Source organism: Gavia stellata, chromosome 4 (assembly GCF_030936135.1).
Source record: "Gavia stellata isolate bGavSte3 chromosome 4, bGavSte3.hap2, whole genome shotgun sequence".
Taxonomy (NCBI): Eukaryota; Metazoa; Chordata; class Aves; order Gaviiformes; family Gaviidae; genus Gavia; species Gavia stellata.
The window spans coordinates 12,239,581-12,254,911 of record NC_082597.1 but is presented as its reverse complement, the minus strand read 5'-3'; the positions used below and the strand labels follow the sequence as shown (position 1 = coordinate 12,254,911).

General features: G+C 38.7%; 1 protein-coding gene across 2 annotated transcripts in view; it reads right to left on the bottom strand.

Moving 5' to 3' along the window:
* The window catches only part of SEMA3C (semaphorin 3C), a 126,228-nt gene that overhangs the window by 87,950 nt on the left and 22,947 nt on the right, over positions 1-15,331 (bottom strand). The window lies entirely within an intron of this gene.

The following is a 15,331-nucleotide window of genomic DNA, read 5'->3' as shown; positions in this document are numbered from 1 at the left end:
GCAATTTTGCAAAAGCGACTGAAAAGTGAGTTTCGGAGTCTCCTTTAGCTCATTAAAAATCTGTCTTATTTCCACTGAAGTTGGTGGCGAAATATTGTCTGATTTTATGGATCTGAGATAGTAGGTTTAGATTTGCTCATTTTCACTTTGAAAAGGGATCTATATTAGAGCCAAAAATTATGACCACTAATAGATTTTTTGAGGAAAGTTTTCGTTTTTAAGTTTGTGTAGAGGCCTACTTGTAGACATTTCACTTTTTAATAAGCAGTCCATACAGCCGTAGCACAGACTGTGGTGGAGAGACCATGAAAATGAGTTGACTTTTATAACACATATGTTATGGAATTATATGAAATACATGCAGTATATGGAAATGTATGGAATATATTGGTATTATTTATTTCTGATATATGGAAAATATATAATTTCACCAGGATCAAACACCAACATCTTGTCCTCCTACAAAACTACTGAGAAAATAACAGTTTTCATTAAAACATGTTAGAGGTTATGGATTGCTGCCAATTACTTGACTAATTTATATTTCAGCAAAGGCAAGAAATGCATGTTCTATGTATTATACCACTCACATGGAAGCTAAGGTAATGGACCAAATCCAAATGGAGAAGCAGAGCTGGGAAGGATCACAATGTTATTATACCATCCTGCTAAGTTGAAGAACGATCAATATAGGTAGATATGATTACAGTGGTTTTTTCTGATAAACATGTAATTCTCTGGGGACCATCACTCCCATTCTTCCAACACAACAAGTCTGCACAGTTAAAGTTTCTCCTATGAATTCCTACTGCAAATTAAGTCAGTCACTCCCTGCCTTGTTCTCTGTGGATGTGGGGAACAACTGATAACCCCCATGGCTATAACAGTTTTGAAGACAGTTATCAAGTTCCCTTCTCCCACACTATGAGTCTTCTCCTTTCCAGACTAAACAAACCCAGTTATTTCAAGCTTTCCTTGCAGGTCATATCTTTTATACCTCTTATCAGTCCTGTTGCTGTCCTCCAGACTCCCTTCACTTTGCCTACATCTTTGCTAAGTGTGGTGACCAAAACTGTACTCAGTGTGCAGTAGAATAATTGCCTCCTGTGTCTGAAATGGACATTTCCATGAATTTATCTGACACACTTATATTGCTACTTACTCAGTTTGCAAGGTAGTATGCCTAACTCAAGTTCCGTGATGTTGCTGCCCAATTTTCTTGTTTTTTATTTGACCATTTAATTTCTTCTCCCTAATTGCACACACAGACTTTGCAGTTCTCCTTACTGAATTTCAATTTATTGACTTCAGACCATTTTTCAATTCAGTGAGATTATCTTGAGCTCTGACCTTATCCTCTAAAAATCTTGAAACTCCTCTCAGCTTGGTGTCATATTCAAATGTGGAAATTCTATTCCATCATCCAAGCTGCTGCTGAAAATGTGTAACAGAAAGATTCCAGAGACTTTACAATCACTCCAGAGAAGTCTTTCCATTTTGACAGCAAGACACTATTCTTAAATTATCTTCTACCCACTAAGGATATATAAAATTAATCTGGACCTTAATTCCATAGTTTGCTTTAATGAATTTGAAATGGGGCAGTGTTAAATCAAGCTATAACAGATGCACTTTCTCACATCCATAAAAGTAGACACTCTATCAAAAGAGGAATTTGGATCAGACTAAAATCTACTTTAGTCCTTATAAATCAACTTTGATTCTATTCACCTCATTATTCTTCCAATGCACTTAAACTGGCTGTTACAGCATTTTGGTTGATTTGGGAGTTTTTTTGGTTCCAGTGTTATTGACAGGTCTTTAAACCCTCTGTTTACAGCTTCACAAAGAGCAGCCTCATCTTTGCTGATGCACCACGCTCTGATCCACTTCGACATTACCATCCTCCAAGGACTCTTGCAAAGACACACTAATCCAGCACTTAGCAAGTAAGAAAAAGTCACCTACTATGTGATTAAAAATGAAGACACAAGTCTATAGTGTTAAACTGTGAGAACAGGAACATGGCATTGTTTGGGCTGGTGCCAGGTAGCACTTTCCCAACCAAATATTGAGGCTGGGTGCAGTACAGAAACAGCCAGGGATGATTCCCAGCAAATGCTTTGGATGCAGATGATCTCTTTTGGAGGCATATACAATTTTTTAGTGGAGACCTGGGCTGTTTCTTGCCCCATGACATCAGTACCCAGGGAAGTTCCTAGAAAGTCATATTTACTATTACAAGCGTAGCCTTGGAACTGGAGGATTCCTTATGCTTTCCTTAAATTTGACTAAGAAAAACTTAATCAGCCTCTCACACTTGAAAATATCTAGCTGGTCTAAATATCCTTTAACTTGTTCTTCTTGTATTACGATCAGTGTTTCTCTCTTCCTCCCCACTAAAATAAACTGTTAAACTTGTACCACAATATGTTCCTTTGCTCTCTTTTCAGTCAGCTACAGATTAATACTTTTATTTTGCATTTCCTACTCATATCAAGACCTGCAGGATAAAAAAATGTTTGCAGTACTTGCATAATTCAGAATCAGGCTTACAGTAAATCATCAACCTGCTCTAAAGTAACACTTTTGAACAAGAGCAGTTCCTCCATTCTTCACTGACTCGTCAATTTACAAGGAGTGTTTCTAAGCCAAAGTTAGGTTTTAGTGGATTTATTATTAAAACACATATTTCAAAATACTTTTGTATCATTATAGAAACTTCTATTTCAGTTTGATTAAAAGCACCGCAACACAAAAAGAAAGCAAAGATCTCCGATACTAGCGTTCATTTGCACTTTCGGCAATTTATTTGTAGAACTTTCCTAAATTATGTGGTTAATAAGATTTTTCTAGTAGTTTAGTAGCCAGAAATGACCACTCTATCAGAGTCTTATATGGTTTGTAGATTTTACAAAGGTTACCCAACACTTTTGTTTTCAATTGCTCAACTGAAATTGTTTGGGCTAAATTTTTCCATTTTGGCCAGCTGCCTTGGGCTGAAACCCTGGGAATTTTCAACTCCATATTTCTGCACTTCTAAAAAAGGAGGCTAGGGATAATATATCATCTTGATAATGCTAGTGTAAATAACATTTCATATAAAAGGTTTGAGCATCCCTTCAATGACTGTTCTGAAATTTTACAAGGAAGTGTCCTTTTCTGTCTTGTGGAAAAAGCACTGATGTGTGCCCAAAATGTACACCTTTGAGAAATGACACTTTGTCTGTGCCCAGCAGAGACACATTTCATCCTGGACTGACTGCTGCATGTCAGGCCAAGATGCCAGACCAAAGAGAAAGAAACTTGTTGCAGGCGAACCCTGACATGAGGTCAGGCAAGATATGGAGGTAACCCCTTGTCAACCAAATACAATGGGTAACACCAGGAGGGAGGCTGGCCTATGGTCACAAGTGACTTCTCCTCTAGGTTTGGTTAGCAAGGGTCATCTCACTGCTTTTGCCACTTCAGTGGCAGAGGATTGAACGACCTCAAAAATCAAATATGGCTTATGATTTTTATGAGCATTAAGATGATTGTAGAATTTCAGCAGAAAAGGAAGGAGGCACTCAGAGTGCTTTTTAAAACACTGTTGTGAAGATTTTTATTCATTCATTCAGCTTTACTTTGAAAGAAAACTAACACTGAAAATTCAAGCACTCCGAAGATGGAAACTCCCTGAATAAAATCTAATTTGACTTCTATGTTATTGTAAATTACAATATTATGAATTATAACAAGTTTCTTAATTACATCAGCACATTTTTCCTTAGTACTCCAATTAACTCGTTCAGTGCATGGAATATTGAATAACCTTGAATTAATTCAATATTTTTTCGTTTTCATTCCTCAGTGATAGGAATTATTCAACCTCTTTTGAAGACAATATTTTTCATTCCTGTGGGGTTTTTCAGTGCTGCTCAGTGTAGTATCTGGGTGCCTTTAGAAATCTTAAATAAATTACTATTATAACATGTCTATTAACTTATAGATGGAGAATTGTATTTCAGAAAAATTGGGGTATGCAACTGAAGACACAAAGATACATTTCTTTGTAGACTTTAATATTGCATAGCACTTTATATGTCCAGTTGTATGTTGCTTATTATTAAGCCTCAAGTGTAAATATTTGTCACTTCTGCAGTCAAACAGGAATCTCATCCCTGCTGAAAGCACTTTGTGACCAGCTGAAAACACTACTTAATTGACTGGTCTAACATTGTCAATGAAAACTGTGGAACAGACAAGAAGAGGACTCAATTCCCTCAGAAACATTGAGTTGAAATTTTTCTCTTCCACTTTGTACCTTCTGCAAATAAATGACAGTAGAGATCCACAGCCAGGAATAGCATCTCAGGCCCTGATTAATTCCAAAGGTGGAGGTAGTCTACAAAAAATGGCATGATAATTTCACAATACATGATCACAAAGCAGCTGAGTTAAATTTAGGCCGGCTATTTTCCAGCCTTCTAGTGATTGACTTGATCCTTCAGTAATGCTCTCTTCACATGGCTGGGTTTTGGAAGAGTTTTGTAATGAGACTAATTCTCACCCGTGCTCACTCATCAGTTCTATTTCCGGCCTGATGTGAAGGGGGAGCTCTGTGAATAGCTGACCTAATATACTGAAAGGCTTCACATTTCACAAGCTTTTATGCTTCCTGATCTTTGATAATGTAGTTTGTCAGTTTTTCTCTTTTTATCCAACCTGGGATCCTATCAGAAAATGCCGACGTGCTCCCTTTGGGACAAGAGCCTCCACAGCAACATTTAGGTCATGGGAATCTTTCAACTGACTTCAACGGATTATCAGATTTTAAAAAGATGCCACAAGCTGGTGTTTCTCCACATTTCACAGGGCTATGAATGCTTCAGGTCACTGTTCAGACAACAGGCAACACACAAGTGTGTACACTGGATTGTGACAACATGGGGCTTAGCCTGCCAGGCTGATGTGTCTATGTAGGAGTACTTGACCTACTCATACATTGCAAGAGAGATTCCACTGCTCAGAGCTAAGGTAACCAAGACCTTTGAAGTAGGCTATAAACATACGGAGTGCACAAATAACCTGGTGGTTTTGTTTCTTGCTAGAGGAAATTTTCAGTGTATTTATAATGTCCTTTGATGCTCCCTGTAAATTTGCAAACAAGAGGCCACATGTCCTTTCGATGAAACTTCAGTTGTAAATATATGTAAAACAAGCTGCTGGAAGAGTTTGGAAGAGTTTGAAATAAACAAACAGAAAGGGTTACACATACACCACCAAATCACAGCTTAGTTACATTTTAAAAGCACAACAAGGCAAGCTTTGGCTCCCACAAGTTATAAAGGGTTGTTTAAATAGCTCTTTTTAACTAGTTATTTAAACTAAGAACACCATGTCTGAACAGGAGATTAAGATATACACTGGCTATGTGTTTCAGCACTTTTTAAACAAATCCCCCCAAGCTATGCACATTAGAATTAAACAGACACAGTTAGGAATGAGGGCCCTTTCTCTTGCATGCAATTTCACTCATTTCTAGAGCTGAACTCAAACAAAATCTAATGTGCGGATCTGAAATATTCAGACATGTTATTTTATCCTAAATAATGGAAAAGGATTGGAAAGGACTGTCTCAGACCTCTTGTTGTAATGGATGGAAGCAAATCTAGAGAGGCAACTTATCTTGACAAGGTATTGATGGAAATGAGAAGTAGGTTCTGTAAAATGGGCTATGTACTACACACTAAGTGAGAATCTAAATAGATGTCAGCTTAACCTGGAAGTCTGGTTATCTTGTTGGTCACCATTCATGATTAGAGGTCAGAAATCTTGCCTGACTTGACGAACACGTGTTTTCTAGCCAAAAGCCTACTCTTGTCCTTGCTAACTAGAACATATACTTTAGGTGAAAAAATACATTATGGTTGTCCCAAGCAACAGAAAGAGATGAGACTCTGAGCATTACCATATAGCATATGAAAAGAAAGGAAAACTGTACATGTCTTTAACAACGTACATGTCTGCAGCTTGTTTTGTACTGGGTACTGAAGACTGCTTTCCACTGCTCTGAAAGAGGTAGTGATACACTGTACTGGAAGAGTTTTTTAACTCCTCTGAAAGACACTAGGGTACAATGTATTAGCAGCAGTGGTTAAAATAACCCTTCTGTGGAAGCAAGCAGGATGTCACTAGTGGCACTGAGAATGGCTTTCCAATGGCACATCATAGCATAAAAATAGTTTGTTTCAACAGATTTTGATCCATATGATATGTCATCATTGTTCTCCACAACAAACCACAAAAAGCATCAAGGTAGGATTTGGATTCTTTTAAAAATCCCCTTTATTTTAGGCCTTTCACTTAGGCTTTCTCTTTTCAAAGCATACATAAGTCCAGGTCTTGTGAGTATTTTTGTAAAAATCTATCAAAATTTCACATGCATATTTACAACTTCAGTTTTCTGCAGATTTCTTCCAGCTTATCCAAGTCCAGAAGGATTGATGCTTGTGCAAGAAAAAGCCCCAGTTTAAGCTATGCTGTTTTATGCCGGCTCATAAGGTACTGCCAGTCTACTCCACAAATATGAAAACATCTTGCAGAAAAAAAAGCTTGGACTAGTGTACTGAACGTATTCCTCAGTAGGATCTCCAGTGTAGCAACTATAGACAGCCTGCTCTTCAGTGAACAAATTACCATTTTGATCAGCTTTTACAAACATTCATCTCTTGCTGCCCCAAACATTTGAATGAGACTAGGCAACCCTTTCACCTAAATGAGTTGCTGTTGCACGGTGTACCATTAGCTTATAAAAACCTGCTGCTGTAAGCATCCATTACCACAGCCTGGTAGTGACATATTGATTTTCAAGCTGGAACTACTTCCCTTGAGACTAGAGAGCATATGGCTGTTTGTTAGACCTGCTGGGTAAAACATATTGATGGCTAAAAGGAAAAAGATGGAAAAAGTAGGTGTGAGTCTTTGTGATTTTTTTTAATTATTACAATTCTTAAAATAATAATAATTCAGTCATAGTAACTGCCTTTTCTTAGACCAAATGAACTTCAGACTGGGTCTTCCGCTGTGTTTATTACACAGATAGAAATTCATGAGCATTGGAGTTACAATCAATAGTGATATCAAGTTGAAACTATTAGATTTTGAGCTAAAGGCAGCAACAGGGACTATTGGTATATATGTGACTGAGATCATAATTAAACACCTGTTGTACCGAGCCTGGCCAGACAGCCGGACAGCCATGCAATCTGTAGGAATCTTTCTGTGAAATGCTTAACAGGCTTTATGTCAGAACATAAAGAAAGCTGTTTCAGCTCACACCAAAGGTCTATACACTGTCTGCCCCAAAATAGCTATAGGGGCAGAATATAATGGAAATGATTTTTTCAAATGAGATTCTGTCTTTTCCCCATAAAATGCCTCCACACATGTGTAGATCAGTATTTGGTCTATCTGAATTTCAATGTTTAGCAGTATAACAAGTCAGATTTCTTGAAACTTTTTAGGCTGGACATATGAAATAGATTATATTAAGTGGCAAAGTTAAACATTTCAAAGAGGTTTCAACTGAGGCACTCAGAAGAGCTGTGTCAAACTCTTTTAACCTCCCAACTTTTGACACATTGATGAGACGCAACTCCCTCCCTGAATACACTCATAAACTTTGCTCTGTGCTGAATAGCAAGTAGTGTCCTGTTCATGGTAGATACCCAAACTATATGAAGAAAATAAAAACTTAAAAGAATTAGGTGAATGCTCAGGAAACAATATTTACAAATTGTAGCCTACAGGCACAGGTTTAATCATTCAAGCTATCAACTCATGCGTTGGCTCCACGGATGCAAGCTCCAGTCTTCTCTAGCTGTAAGTGTACTGGAGCTTTACTACCTAGTGAACTACAGGGTCCAAAGCACTTTGGGAAACTTTAAAATCAATACAAAGACAGAAAGAAAAAATACAGTTATCAGGCAGAAAATGTGAAGAGCCTTTTCCTATATGGTACACACCCATGGACTAGGCTGTAGTCTGTAGTGGTTAAAGCGCTGCATAGTCCCAGCTCAGAAGATCACATGATCAGAAAAACATTTAGAATTTATTAAGTAGTTCTGTTTTAGTAATGATTAAGGACAGTTAAATGGGTAAAGTGACACCTGAAAGGAACAGGAACTTACATGTGACCACTGTAGGGAAGTGTTTCTTTTTCCGACCCTCACTTTAGATTTGCAGCACAGGAGAATCTCACAATAAACTGCTTTGCTTCCATAGTCATCTTTTCTTTGAGAATTAGCCTAGCAGCAGCCTGGACCAGTTCCAACCCAATCTGGTCCCACTAATACTTTCAATATTTAGACTGAAAACTATTTTTACCTAAAGACTCCCCCAAATCTTTTTACTTGTCTGTTCTAGACAAACACCTGCTTATATTGGAAAACAGAATAAATTAACAAAAGAAAAACTGCAGTTGTTTATGTTTTAGAGAGCTAAATATTAGCTACAAAATAAAAATACATATATAGGATATGGGTATGTATGGGTGGACAGATCACGAATCACTGCTCCAAGATGCTTTAGAAGTTCTGCTCCAGGCAGTGTTCATTACAAGTGTTCAACAGTTGCAGAAGCAAAACACTGCATTACATTGTTTTAGTCATTGTAGTGATTTAATGGTTTCTGGGCTTCCACTTCATGGGCTCAGAGAAGTGAAGGCAGCAAAAGCAATACCCAGTACTAGAGGGTAGGCACAAAGGTGGGAGGCAGAACAGGAACAGATACAGTGAAAGAGCAGCACACATTGAGCCCTTCGTAAGTGCCAAAGTGCACGGGAAGACAGGCAAAAACCTGTTAGGAGAAGACAGCAGGCACTGTGTTATTCCTCATAACTCTCTCCCCCCATAAATCTTTTCAAAATACTCCTATAATACCAAATCATAAGACAATTATATTTCTGGACTGTTACATGAATGCTAAATCCCCTGAGAAGCAAATGAGTCCCTCATGGGAAATACTTAGGAGCATTACAGAAGGAAAAGGTAGAATACTTGAAGCAACAGGAAATTTTTATTCATCTTGAACATGATTTAATGGATACAGTTCTTCCTTCCTTGGAAGCCAATAAGTGGCCCACTGAGATTAACTAAATTAGACTCCATGACAGACTAACCAAAGCTTTTCATTACTCCTTTTCTGAAAAAAAAAAAAAAAAAGAAAAAAAAAGAAAAAAAAAAGTAAAATTCTTTCCCACTTTTATTCAGCTCAGCACTTTCCTGGCTGATGTGCTCGTTCTGAAGCAGAGACCACTTTTGCCCTCCTCCTGCCATCATTCCCCACTCTTCCTCTCCAGTCTCCTCTCATCCCTCGCCACCGCTGCCGAGCCGAGCCTGCCACTGCAGCACACTCACCAGTGGTGCTAATGCTCGCTCAGCCCACATTGTTCCAGGACATATCACAAGTCTCTAATCCCCGGAAAATTGATATTCTGAAAAGCTCTCCTTTATTAGAAACTTGAAAATGTATTTTAAACACCTTTAACAAATGGTGAGAGTTTCTAGTGAGCAGAAGTAATTTCTGGACATGAGGCAACTGAATCCAACTAACCTGCAGTTGTCAGCTTGATCCACTTGATTCGGTTAAGGACTGTCAAAATACGTTTTATTAACACTGTCAGACCAGCGAGTTAGAAAGCAAGCACTCAAGTGCTCAGTGCCTCCTGAACTTTTCCTAACTACTTCTGGCACATCTTTAACTGTAAAGTTCAGAGACTTCCAAAAATACACCACGTGAGATGCAGCTGCCCGCTGGCAGTGGCATCTCCAGCCGGGAAGGCTGCCTTGCACTGCACCATGGGCATGGGGGGACGGCCATGACCCCGGACTGACTCGCAGGGCAGCTCTGCCATCTGGGCAAAAAGTCAAGAGAGCTCAGCTCCGGCATCGGCAGTGGCACCGCGGAGCAGCGCCGGGAGTCCTGCCCCGTGGCGGCAGCAGGCAGGATACCGTGCTGCTCTCATGGGGACACAGAGATTGGGCAGGGACGGTCAGATTTACCCATTCACTGCCCCAGTAAAATCAAATTCCCTGTTCGGACGTGGGTATGTGTAAATGAGAAGCAAAGGATCCAACAAGCCTTGAGATGAATGATCATTACAGCTGCTGTAGCATTATTAAACAAAACTCGGTATTTAATTTTGGAAAGTAATAATGGAGAGAGGCAGGAGAGAAAATGACATAAAATGCAACTGAAGATTAGGAGGATTGATTTTCCCTATCTTATTTTCAGTTCTGATGTCTAATCCACATTGTAAAGTGATAGCAGAGTCTTGTTTTCCTGCAAGTCTTACAGATCTTGGTACCATTTTTGTAGCTTACTCAGTGGCTCTCCCACGTAGAGCCTTCTGATATGCTTAATATTGCACAATGTTCTCATCCAAGTTTTTTTGGCTTTTATGCAAAAACTCTTCACAGGAGGTAATGAAAAACTGCTTTAAAATCCAAGGACAAATCCTAATGATTCCAGTGAAAATATAAGCATTTTGGATTTTATTTCATACTTGTTCCAATGCTTCTTCCAAATTTTTTTATACCTTCAAGGAAGTGATAAAGGTAATGGGCTCAAAAGGTACAGCCTACATTTATATACTCTACTTAAAGAACAGCAGCATCAAATTAATTAAACACCATTCCGTATTGCATACCTAAACATTTTTGCAGTTTAAACCTGCCTGCTGCATGGCACACAAACATTTAACCATAAAGCAAGCAAACGAACAAACAAGAAATTCTTCTTATTTTGCATATACCATATAACTGATTTTACAATCCTTTGAAACTTATGCAAGCTAAAACTGCCTTCAGGCATCTTATGCACCTAAAATGAAGAAACAAACAAACATATAAGTCTAATTTATTTTGTTAGTTTGATTTACCTGGGTCCTATTTTGCCAGGACACATTTGTTAGAAAAAAATATCTTAAGCATTAGAGAAAACACAAGCTTTTCCGGAGCATCATGGTGAGTCTTTCTTGGGTTTTCTTGTTCTTTAACAAAAGCCCATTCACTCCCCCCAAGCGCTTGTTTCTCTTTACCCCTTTTAACTGCAGCTCAAAGACCTGATGGATCAGCTAAACTTTTTCTTCTTAAGAGTGCAAATTCCTCGGCAGTGCAACTTCTTTTTTGTTACATAGCAAACAACAGGCATAAGGAGATGATTTTACATGCATATTGCACAACAGTAAAGACTCCACTGCTGAACTACATTTTTGTCTCCTTTCCATCACTATCTTCTTTCAGGGCATGCGGAGAGGATGAGTAAATGCGGGAGGCTGTTTTCTGTGGAATATGCCTTGATGCCATAAGAGGGGCCAAGGATGCAGCAGATTTCTAAGCTGTGGAATAAGGAGTGCTGGCACCGGTGACAATTATCTGAGTAAAAAATATTACACCAAGCCTGAGGCTCACACCAAACTTCAGACCTAAATATCCTTGTTGGTTAAGTAGGAGGCTGTTCAGAGCACAAATCTATAGGGCCAAGTCAAAACTCTGCTTTTGAAGGAAGCCCTCAGCAGAAAAGACGTATGCATACACATGAAGAATATATAGAGAAAGGGTTCAGACCTGGCGTTGTTGTTGGTTATGAAGAAATCTGATGAAATCTGGTTTCACTGGAATATTCCAACACTGGTAATGATACTAACAATAGCAGTCACAGAGTGAGGAACAGATATCTGGTTCCTACATCATAAGGCTCCTATTCCAGTACTGCAGCACCATATCTGGACCTCTCTGTTTCTTGCCTGTGTACACCAAGCACAGCAGACTGCCTTGACACCTAAAAGCAGAGTCACGAAGCGCTGTAGGGAGAAGCAGGGAGACAAATCCCTGAGATGAAAGCAGCCTAATGCAGCATTGCTGCCTGCTCTTACAGCAACCCAACCTTGTATGGGTCTCCCCCATTACACCTGGCAAGGTAATCCTGTCTCAGGCATCAGCAAGGAAATTACCTGTGTGACCTTCAGGTGCATGACTTCAGGTATCATTTCCTTTTGTAGGTAAAACCCGAGATTTCCATCCCCAGTCAAACTGAATGGCAAAATCTAGGATGAATTAGTCTGAAAACCTCTGGAACAACATACACTCTAATTCACACTTCTGTCCTACTGCACATGTGGTCTTTAGAGGGCAAGAACAGACATGTGCCTGAATATATTAAAAAAGCTGAAAGTGCAGCCCTACACATTTGTACAGCTGGTGAGTCAATGGCAAAATGACAAGCTTCAGGAAACAACGTGCACATAAGCATGTAAATAGAGTTGTCCAAAGTCTTGGCTCTATTATTTCACTAGTACTGTGTCACTGGTGATATGTTAGGATGCCTACAGACTTGGCTCACTGTATTTTTACTATTTCAAATCTAATGCCCTCATACACAAGTAGGAAGGTGATGCATATTCACCAACTTCAAGGGAGTTGGTCCAGATTTGCACACATTAAATTACCATTAGAACAATGGAAGTGTATGCACCTGCAAGAAATAAATTAAAAATGCACTGAGTTGTATTTAGCATTACTTTGAACCCTACCTGGAGGAATCCCATCATAGAACAGCCCTTTATCACCCTGAGATTATCCATGGAATAATGAACTTCCTTGCTAAACTCTTCAGTATTAGTAATGTGGAGGAAAACTGGCACAAGTTTGGAACCCTGTAAGTATTCAAGAGACTGAAGAGACCAAATTATGAAGGAAGATCAAGAAAACATGAACAAACAAACTAAAGCATGGCCAGCAAGGCCAAAAAATGATCGTAGAGCAACATAACAACAGTCCTGTGTATGAATGCTCTGTGCTCAGACGGGATAGGATTAGGATGGTGCACAAAAGTATAATTCACTGTTACAAAGAGTTACAAAATAGAAAACAAAGGCTCATAGTTAGAAAATAATTCTTCTTCCTGAAATAACAGCTCAGAAAAAAGTTTCTGTGCTTAGGACATTCATTACTGAACAAGAGAAAGCACTACAAAAATGTGCTGGAGCAAACACTTTTTCACTAAAATGAGGTGGATTAGAGGAGCTAAAGGTTTCTAATATTTCTGATTTTCAAGATTCCTACATTTATAAGACATGTTTTTTCATTAAGACTGGATTTAAATATTGATTGGGTCTATTTCTTGAGACAGAGGTCTCACAATGACATTTTGTGCCTATGTATATGTGTGTGCACACATAGACAAAGGGATAGAGAAGTGTGTGTACATATTAGGAAAAGAGAGATATTTAGATGTCTTTCTTACCTGAGGCAAAAATTATAAAGTGTTCTGAATTCACAAGTATCTTGAATAAATATCTAATCCTGTTGCTTGAGGGAATGAGACATAAAAGCCCCAAGAAGTAAGTAAAGTTAATGAAACAGAGCCAAATTCTCTGCTGGCATAATTTCATTAGAGGTAAATGCATCTGCCCCCACATACATAGCTGAGAAGGCTACTTGAATGACGAAAAGAGAAGAGGGAGTCAGCCTAAATGTGTGGTTTCAAATTGTATTTTTCACTGTCAGCACAAATTGTAATTGCAACACAGGGCAATTTTTATTAATTACGCATTCAGAATTAGCTTATATGTATGTATTGCCCTGCATTTCACAGTTTTTAAATGAGTATCTTCAGGATTGTTCCAATACATGTATTGACTACAAAGTATGCCTTATATTGAAGAACTGTACTATTTTCACCCTGACTCTTGTTTTATCTCTTTTTTTCCCTTCTGTAAAAATAATTTAGAAAAATAAATTCACAGTCTTCATCATTTTATAGTTGCTTTTGGTGCAGTAGTTTCCTTCAAGTCATAAATTGTTCTTACAAGCACCAAACAACAATTTAATTAACCTTATCAAAATTTTAAAGGAGGTATTCACCACGGCTTAAATCCATCCTGGAACACAGGCATCTCTGTCTGTCTGTATGCAGCATTTGGGGATCACCAGCATATAGAAATGACAGATTTGTTCACTTGTAACAGCAAGAACTTAAAACCTCCAAGCACAAGAGTGTCTTCTGGCAACATACACAAATTTCAATCCGTTTTGGCATCTGTGAGCCAGCCTAAAGCCAGGCCAAAATGTTAGCAGCCTTCCAAAATCAGATGTTTCCCAACATGCAGCCTTGGAGATGCAACACAACAGCTAATCTATGAGGCCTTATCTGTGCAGAAGACAGTCAAAGAGATTTTGGGGCCAGGTGGCTAATGTCCCCCTTCAGCAGGCTACAGGAATCATATGGTGGATGCGAAGAATGGAACAGTGGCTGTCCACAGCTCCGGTCTTCCACCGTCCCAAAGGCTGCTCTTAATGGACAGTTTCTCTGTTTTACAGAGCTACCAGTTACTATAAAATAAAGTTGCAATTATGAAAACAAGAAACTGCAGCTACAACTCAGATCTAATCTACTGCCCTTTATGCTTCTCAGTCTAGTTCAGTTCATTCTGCATTATTTTTCGTGTATAGTGGCAGAGCTTAGAGAGGAGTGAAAAGTACAGTTCTTCGATTACCTCACCTTATGTCTCCTACTTACAACAGTTATTTAAGAAACATAGGCTGGAATTGGAACTTCTGACTCTTTGCTTCCTAATTAAGATGGAAATTAAAACATTCTTTTCTCTCTTTATTATACATAATGCGGAAAAGAAAGTAATCTCTGCTCAGTTCTTTGAACGTAAACTACGTAAACATTTCTCTTCAGGCAACGTCCCTTTGTGTGGAGTCCAGGCTGATGGAGGTACCTCCCTGCAGACCTGAATAAGACAACTAAATACGAAGATCTGTGTTCTATTCCTGTCCTCAAAGATTCTCCCCTAGCTACTTCCAGGTAATGTTTAAAGAAGCATGATGATTTTTGGCAGCATTTGTTTATTTGACAGACTTGCTTCAGCTCCCAACCTGAGCTGCCTAACTCTCCCCATGGGCTCAAGAGCAGGCACAGACATCTAACACAGGCTTTGAATCCCACCCAGGAGTCAGGCACACAATGTTTTTGCCAGATATTTCAGCACATTATTCCTTTGTTGTATTAGCCCTCACTTTGTAATATTGTTTGCATGCAGTCACTATGTAGTATGTTGTGCATTCGAGCATGTAACATATAGTAAGTAGCACCATTCATTGGTAAATTGTCTGTTGAAGCTCATCTAATGTAAATCAATAAATTAATAAATTTCAGGTATTAATGTTAGAGACCTTTGGACATGATTGTACCACTGCATGTTAGCCATTATACAGTTTGCTAGTGGAGTGAGAACAACCTAAGTTCTCAAATCACAGCGCATCAGTTACCCCAGGTA